The 9,179-nt window shown below is 45.1% G+C and overlaps 1 protein-coding gene and 1 pseudogene across 1 annotated transcript in view; both read right to left on the bottom strand.

The window, feature by feature from the left end:
* The window catches only part of ERGIC1 (endoplasmic reticulum-golgi intermediate compartment (ERGIC) 1), a 153,947-nt gene that overhangs the window by 120,510 nt on the left and 24,258 nt on the right, over window positions 1-9,179 (bottom strand). The window lies entirely within an intron of this gene.
* LOC102870226 lies at window positions 3,747-5,059 on the bottom strand (annotated as a pseudogene).

Raw genomic sequence — 9,179 nt, 5'->3', positions numbered from 1 at the left:
GGCATTTGACTGTGTGGATCATAACAAACTGTGGCTGACTCTGAGAAGAATGGGAATCCCAGAACATTTAATTGTGCTAATACGAAACCTATAATAAACAATATAAACAATAATAAATAAGACAGCACCTAACAACAACAACAATAATAATCTCTGACTACAATTGCCAGAATGTTGTCTAAATGCTACCAACATGGTTTAGATCTTTTTAATGCATGGTTTAATTATGCTCTATGCAATCCTGAGGTAGGTTATTACTATGTCTCCCCAATTTACAGATGGGGATGGGAGGCGTGGTGGTTCAGTGGCAGGATTCTTACTTTCCATGAGGATACCTATGTTCAACTCCCAGTCAATATACCTCTAGCACAATCATCATTCTTCTGTCAGCAGGATTCCTGACAAAGACAGACTAGAAAGAAAGGCCTGGTGATCTACTTCTGAAAATTAGCCCCTGAAAATACTCCGATCACAATGGTCAGACCTGCAATAGGTCACAAGGATGGTGCAGGAGCAAGTGGGCTAGATTTCTTTCAATTGCATCTGGCAGTCACCTTAAAAGTCAGAGGCTCACTTGACAACAGCTAGCAACAGACGGGGATACTGGTATGCAAGAGGGAAGGAGACAATGCCAGGTCCACCTCCACAGTCAGCTTCCTGTCTCCATGAAGCCCCAAGGAAGGAGTTGTCACCAGAGGGATGAACACGCTCCCCGCTGTCTTTTGTAAGTACACTAACCTATGCCAATGGGTCCTGCCAGGTGGATTGACAAGGTGACTGCTGCAATGGGCTCTTGTGTGTCAGGAAGTATGAGAATGGCGCAGGACAGGACTAGGCTCAGATCTTTTCTACATATGGGTCACTATGAGCTGTACTCGACTAGATGGCACCTAACAACAACAATGCCAATGGGTGCCAGCTCCCTGTCCTCTAAGCCCTACAATGTTGATACCTTCTTTCCTCTAAGCACCTGCCCTGCTCAGGGACCTGCTTGGACTTCCCAATGACTGATACAGTGCCCAACCAGGAGGACTGTAAACTATAGGCTTACCTCCCGGCCTGCCATAACCCTCTCCTCTCCCATGCTTCACTATTCAATTCCCATCTCCCACTCTTGCTGAACTGCAGAGACCCTCACCTGTGATCACCCCTTCCCTTCCCACTCCCCCTCATCTCACAACTTCCCTTGCTCCTGACTGCCCTTACCTTGCCTGTATGCATTCTGTCATTGGCTTCTTTTCTAGCCAACTAGTATTGTACATGGCCTCAACGCCCCTCCAGCCTGTGTATATACCAACTGTATCTCTCCAATTGGCCTCTGCTCCTTTGTAAGGATCTAACCCATTCCCTCCCTCTATCCCAGGCTTGGCATTACAGCCTAGTCAAGGCATCTCCAGCCCAGGTGCTAGCCCATTCCACTTTTCCAGTCCAATCTCTCACAGGAATGACACTGTCTACGTGGACTGCCGAAAGAATAAACAACTATGCCTTGGAGAAAGTACAGCCAGAGTGCTCCTTCACTTTTCCTACTTTAGATATGAGGCTATTACTTGGAAAGGGCCATCATTCTTGGAAAGGTGGAGGGTCAGTGGAGGAGGAGAAGACCCCCAATGAGAAAGACTGACACAGTGACTGTAGCAATGGGCTCAAGTGTGTCAGGGTTTTTGAGGATGACACAGGATAGTGCAAAGATCAGAACAGTTGTCCATTGGGTCGTTTATAAGTTATATTCAACTTGACAGCATCTAACAACACTACCAATTCCCCAGGGGACAAAGGAGCCACCCTGAAGGCACTAATCTCTTCTCTGGACTCAAGTGCCATCAAGCCCCTCCTGCTGATGGGCTGTGAAGTAAGTAAATCCGTCCATTATCTTTTTTTAATTTAATGGGATAAGACTTTCAATTTAATAAGTGACGTGATTAATTGAAGGTCAAAGTTTTCAAAACGGAAAATCAATGTGGAAAATGTGAATCAAAAAGGGCTCTTAGTAATAATAACAGTGGACACTAGAGAAGCCAGCGGATGTTGGCTGGCTTTGTGCCCAGACTGTTTCTGTGTCACAGCCCAGCAGGCAGCCCACTCTTCATCAAGCCCACTCCTCCCTCAAGCTCCAGCCTCACGGTGAGGGGCATATAGAGCCCTTGCCTCACAGCACCTGCTAATTCTGCTGCCTGGTACATCTCCAGCTTCCACCTCTGTCTCCAGATGTCCCGGAGCCTCACACATCCGCTACCCAGCTCTGCTCATGACCATGTCGCAGTGGCAGTACTCATAGCAGGCCCTCCTAATCACGCATAAGGTCAGGCCAGGACACCCCAGAGTTTCTCAGACACTCTTGTTTCTTTAACTGATCACCTCCCCAAGTAGACGTTCCACAGGAGTGGAGACCCAGGAATTTAAAGAAATAACATATGAGCAAGAGTCTATGGTGATGAAGGAAGAAGTTCAAGCTGCTTTGAAGGAAATAGAAAAAAATAAGGCCCCAGGAATAGTGTGTCAGTTACCTATTGAGCACCTACTCTGTGCATTGTGCTGAGCTTGAAATATCAGGCAAACACTTTTGTTAAGTTTGCCAGATGTTCATTGAAATGAAAAATAAACAACCTAAATTTTAAAAAAAAAAAAAAGTTTGCCAATCGTTTGTCAATTTTATGGACTGTTTCGGAAAACCAGCTCCTAGTCTTGTTGATGGTTTCAATTGTTTTTTCTATCTCACTGATTTCAGCTCCTGTCCTTTTAATTTCCTTTCTTCTAGAGGCTATGGGTTAGATCGTTCTTTTTCAACTTGATGGAGGTGCTAAGTTAGGTCATTAATATTGCTTCTTTCTTCCTTTTTTCTGTTTGCCTATTGCTATGAACGGCTCCTTGAGGACTGCCTTAGTTGCATCCCAAAGGTTTTATTTAGTATGTTGCACTTTCATTATCATTTATTTTGAGGAACTTTTTTATTTAATTCACAGCTGGTAAGATTGGAAAATGGTACAACCACTCTGGAAGGCAGTTTGGCATTTCCTCAAAAAGCTGAACACAGAAACGCCATATGACCCTGCTAATCCACTGCTAGGAATATACTCCGAAGAAATTAAGAACTGAGACACAAATGAAGATTTGTACACAAATGTTCACAGTAGTGTTATCCACAATCGCAAGAACATGGAAACAGCTCAAATGTCCAACTACAATCAATGGATTGAGAAACTGTGGTACATTCACACAACATTCACACTACATATCATTCACAAGCAACGATTTAAAAAATACTACATACTTGGTAGATATTGGAGAGCATTATGCTGAATGAACTTACTCAAGACTCATAAGGACAAATACTGCCTAAGACCATTATTGTAAAAATAGAATAACTACTAAAATGTGAATAGGGGGCCGGGGGGGGGGACAGGATGGGAGCAGAGGTATGAGGGTGGAAAGGGGGTAAATCATAGAGTAGCACAATTTGGTGAGTAGAGGGAGGAAGTTAAGGAAATGGGAAAGATCCAGTGGGGAGCTGGAAAGACAGGGTAATGGTAGTCATAATTCGGTGGTGATTAATTTTATACAACATGGTGCATGGGAATGATTGTATGAAACACAATGTGAATGAAGGAGAGTGTGAAACACAATGTATAAAAATTTTATATGCAAACCAATATAAAATTAAAAAAAACTTATTTTTCAATGTTCCTTTAATGACCCCTATTCTCCCTGAAGGGAGGGTGCAGGCAGCGAGGTGACAAACCTTTGGCTCACTTGAAGATCTTGTCCTAGTTGAAGGCCTTGCCCATGTGCTGGAAGGCCACCTCCCAACAGAAGTCCTCTCGAACCAGCGTCTGGGTCTCCTCATTGCTAGGATCCAGTTTCTGCCACATGTAGGACTTGTAGTCCACCTGTCAATCTGGACTCACAGGGAACGCAAGCTCTTGACCTCTGAAGACTCACACTCCAGAAATGGAGCTGCTATTGTTGGTTCCAAAGAGGATGACACTGGCAAAGGCGTTCTTCCACAGCTTATCCAATCTCTGGAACATTCCAGTGTTGGGGTTGCAGCTCATGAAAATCTGGGCGAGCTCCTCAGGGAAGCAGTACTCGGCATACCACAAAGACCAGCCGTCCTTATCAAAATGCTCCCCAAAATGGGGCAGGGCCACAGTCAGCATGTCCTCATTGGAGTACTTGTGCTTAAACTCGTCCAACACAAAGGTACTTTTGAGCCGGTGAGCAAAGGGGTCCTTGGCCTTTGACTCGGCAGCGAGCACCTGCTCACATTCGTCCATCTCCTCCTTGGGAGCAGCAGGAGCTGCCTTTTTCTCTTCATTCTGCTCAGCCTGGGCCTTCTGCTTCTCCTCCTGGGGTCCCTTCTCTTTCCCTGGGACATCTTTTTTAGGCTGGCTTTCTGCAAACTTTTTAGCATCGAACTGGGCCATCTGCTCAAAGAGCTTCACCTCTCCCAGGACCGCCCGGAACTGAGGCTGGTTAATGCAGGTGAGGAACCAGCGGTTGGTGTTAGGGAAAGCCTGGCGGAAAGAAGTCTCTAGCACCAGTCTGTAGAGCCACAACAGGGTACAGACACCTGTGATGTCAGCCAAGGTCACATGCTCACCCATCAGGAAAGTCCTCATCTTCAAGTGAAGGTCCAGGAGGCCCAGAATTTGCCTCACCTCCTCCTTAGCATTCTCTGTAGCCTGCTTGTTGTGGTGCATGATGCCCGAGGTGGGAAACACCCAAGCGCTGGCTAGGGGAACGATGTCACTGTCAGCAAAGCTCACCCACTGCACCACCTGGGCTGCTGACTCTGGGGTACTTCCCCGCAGCTCTTCATTGCTCATGTAATAGGCAATGGCATTGCTCTCAAACACACAGAATCCATCGACACCCTCAAAAGCTGGAACCTTGTCGGCTGAAAACTTGTGGAGAAATTCAGGGATGCGGTTGGTTTGGCCAAATGGAAGTGGGGTGGTGCGGAGAGCATGCAGACTTGAGCCCCGCTGTACTGAGCGGCGATGAGGGCCTTGAAGGCCCTCCAGTTTTCAGGGTATGTGTACAGGGTCCCAGCCGCCATGGTGATTCCGCAGAGAAAGAAAATTAAAAATTTTTTAAAAAATGGAAACAGAGCATTCCTGATCCCCAACATCCTGTGAGATAATCACACAAACGAGAAGAGATCCATAGATGTAAATTCCCTAAAGTGATATATCTTCTTCCCTTTAAAGTGATTTTGCCACAAACCCCATGTGGAAGAGTAATCTGCTGTTACTTGCTGTGGACTTGGTCCCAATTTATGGCGATCTCACACACAACAAGAAGAGACAATGCCTGGTTCTGTGCTTTCCCTGTGTTCAGTCACAAATCAAAATGCTGCAATCTATAGTAGATTACCAGGCCTTTCTTCCTAGTCTATCTCTGAAGGCTCTGCTGAATCCCATTCAGCATCATAACACTTCCACTTACAGATGGGTGGCAGCTGTGCATGTGGCTGTGCACGTGCAGTGGTGGAGAACCAAACCCAAGAATTCTGCATGGATGGGGGGTGATATTCTACTCCTGCTCTCAGAACAACAATACCAACAAGATTGGGGTTGGTTTGTTTGGTTTGGTTTTTTTTTCACTTCATCTGCATTATTAATTTTTTCTTTTTTTAAAAAAATTGTTTATGTTGGTTTGCATACAAAATTCATATACAATCTAAATTCCAAAATCAATCTCCACAATAGTCTATATGTTTCCTATTGCCAAAGGGGCCCTTTAGAGTAGTGAGAGAAGATCTTCACCCTGAAACCTATAGTGTCCCTTTTCAGCAGGAAGTAACTAAGAGAATACGCCGTCCCCTTTTCCTTAAGAATCAGAGTGAAGTCTCTCTCAGGGAGGAGTGATAGGGAATGGCAAAGGACACACTGACAAAGGAGATTAATCAGAACTGGTTTTACCAAGCACTGTGGTAACTGGACAATTAAAACAGACTTTCAAGGGGGGGAAAGAGGAACGAACTGGGGGGGAGGGTAGAGAAAACAGTGCAACAATGAATGAATGAAAACCCAAAATCTCTATAAATGTTCATTAAAATTAATAAGTTTAATAAAAGTTAAAAAACAAACAAACAAAAACCCAAAATTCATATGCACTGTGTTTAATTCTCTCATTCATTCACATTGTTTTATACAATCATTCCCACTCATTATGTTTTATAAAATTAATCACCATTGAACTATGCCCACTATTTATGCCCAGCCCATCTTTGCAGATCTCCGCCAAATTTTTCCCATTTCTTTTACTCCCTCCCTCCACCCTAACAAATCATTACTGACTGGACTCTCAAGAGGCCAGGTACAACATCACCCAGCCTGTGCCATGAATTGCTTACAGGGTTTTCACGAGGAAGTTTGAAGGGAATCCCACTGTGTACCCCATTTTACAGCTGAAGAAACTAAAGGAAGCCCAGTAAGGGGAAGAGAGCAAGCAGTCAGGCCAGAGCATGCACACCTCTGTGAGACCCACACTTCCTGCTTGGCTACGGCACTCCCCGATCACTCTCCACACCCCAGTACAGGTGCTTAAACTCCAGGTCAGGGCCCAATTCCTCCACCACAACCTTTAGGTGGGGGCAACGGGAATTCTCATCAGAAGTCATCCTCAGCTAGCTGCTCCTCAATTTTCCCATTTGTTAAATGGGCTGAGGTAGGGGATCAAGTGAAGGAAATGTTGAATTTTACAATAGCCAAGAGGGGCCTTGCAGAAGGCACCAGAAAGGGCAACATCTGTAGGCGGGTCTCACTGAACAACCTCTCTACCTCAGAAATATGAAGAGACCTTCAAAATTCAGCAGACAAAGCTGTGGGGACTGCAGCCAAGATGCTTCCAGATATTTATACTTAAAACTGAAGCAGAATCAGTAGCTGCCTGCATACCCAGGGCTTCCTAGGACGGACCCAGGTCACATCCAGCATCATATCTTACCTTTTGTACTGTATCATTCTCAGATAACAACACATGACAACCAGTCACACCAAAGGTGAATGCAGAATTCAAATCCCATGCCCCTATGCTAACAGTCAGAGAAGCACACGCTGGGACACCAGTAGGCCAGGAGCAAATAGAAACACGAGATTTCACAAATGCACACACATATATGCCTATTAACCATGGTTAAGTACACACAGGTGTCTTCTGAAATGGGCTCTCTTTGTACAGAAGTCCTTTCCCTCGGCCAACCTTAGTGCCCTCTCTGTGGGAGTTACCATCAGGGAACTCAGATAAGGTTTCCAAAATGAAAGACTCTGTTATAAGGCTATAGTCTCTCTGGGAGAGTCTCAAGGTCTAATCACAGAAGACACTCATGCAAATAATATAACAACCACAACTGCATTTACTGAGTATTTACCCTGGCTCAGTGTTGCACTGTGCAATTTATATCCTTTTTATCATTTAAATGTCATTGTCACCCCAAGAGGAAGGTACAATTACTATCCCTCTGAGGCCTCTGGTGGCTCAGTGGTAAGAAATTGCTCTGTCAATACAAAGGTTTGTAGTTCAAATCCACCAAATTGTCTGTGAAAGAAATATGAGCAAGCTCCTCCTGTGCGATTTACTGCCTCTGAAAACCTGCTGGAGGGTCATAACAACAATTGATAAATAAGAGAAAGCTGCAAGTAAATCATGGAACTTGCAAGTAACAGTAAAGGTTCAAATCCTTCAAAGGAGACTAAACATTTATCATATGACACACTTTAATGGTCTTCTATTACAGGCCCAGCAACAACCATATAGAAATAGTGACACTGTCCATGTCTTGTGAAGAATATAACCAACATCATTGAATAATTTGTGCAGAAACTGTTGAATGGGAACCGATACTGCAATGTAAACCTTTATGGTAAAGGACCACAAAATACTATTTAAAAAAACAAAAGAAGAGAGTTTTATGGAGCTGAGTTCTATTCTGAACATGGGGTCGCCATGGGACAGGACTGACTTGATGACAACTGCTATACCCAGAACCATCCTATACCCTGGGGTGCAGCAGAGAACAAGACAATGACAAGTCTATGTGGGGGCTTCCAGGGATCCAGCTCTTAACCACTAGCCTGTTTGGTCCCCTGAAAGGCCTCTCTGCCTGAGTTCCCAGCCCACATACTTCCATAATGCCCACAAGTAGACCCAGTGAGGCAGGAGTCTGGATAGGTGACACTGGGCACCAGGATCTAGGCACAGACTAATCAGCTGATACAGGCACCTAGACTGAGTGCACCTGCATTCTGGGAAGTGCAAAGCCACTCTGCTCTCATGCTCCTCACGTGGACAAAGCAGAGAAGTGCTGGCCTCACCGCGGAGGCATGATGAATGCCACACTGCTTCTCCCCGTGCCCATCCACTGATGACAACACACCTGATTCTCCAGCAGCTTCCTTTCTGCTGGTTCACTTACTGATAGCGGTAACTTAATTACACCTAGTTCTGCTTAGGATTTCCAAACACAGGCCCACCTTGTAGGAATCTTTACAGACACCCTTTTAAAACAAATTCTTAAGCAAATCTACTTGAGGGTGTAATTCTCAATGGAAAGAGACTTCTTATCTCACCACCTGTCACGGGTGGATTTGAACCTCAGGAGACACTCAGCCTTTTGATTAACAGCACAACACACCATGGACAGCACCAGAGCTCCTTATGAAATCATATCAGCAACTGACATTTAAGTAGTGCTGACCACGTGCCAAGCCCCCAGGTGGTGCCAATGCTAAGCTCTCAATTATTAGCTGAAAGGGATGACAGTTTGAATTCACCCAAAGGCACCTTGGGAGACTGGACAAGACAGATCTGCTTCGGAAAGGTCATAATCTTGAAAACCCAGTGAAGCAGTTCCACTCTGCACACATGGGGTCTCTAAGCACCAGAATCAACTCAAGGACAATTATCATTAATCATGTGCCTGGGCAGGGAGCTCTGGTAGCTTGGAGGTAAGGAGTTGCGTTGCCAATCCAAAGGCATGTGGTTCGATACCACCGACTGCTCTGCAAAAGAAAGACAGGCCATTTACAGCCTCTGAAAACCTGCTGGAGGGACCACTATGAGTCAGTTTCAACTTAACAGTGGACAGTAATAACGACGTGAGCCTGAGCATATATACTACCACCCTATTTGCTCCTTTTAAAGACACTTGGCCAAGGTGGCCCACATCAGGTCCT

The sequence above is a fragment of the Elephantulus edwardii genome, unplaced genomic scaffold (assembly GCF_000299155.1).
Source record: "Elephantulus edwardii isolate Elephantulus edwardi_28Jun2011 unplaced genomic scaffold, EleEdw1.0 scaffold00033, whole genome shotgun sequence".
Taxonomy (NCBI): domain Eukaryota; kingdom Metazoa; phylum Chordata; class Mammalia; order Macroscelidea; family Macroscelididae; genus Elephantulus; species Elephantulus edwardii.
Note: the sequence above shows the minus strand (reverse complement) of the source record. Positions and strands in the feature narration are given on the sequence as shown.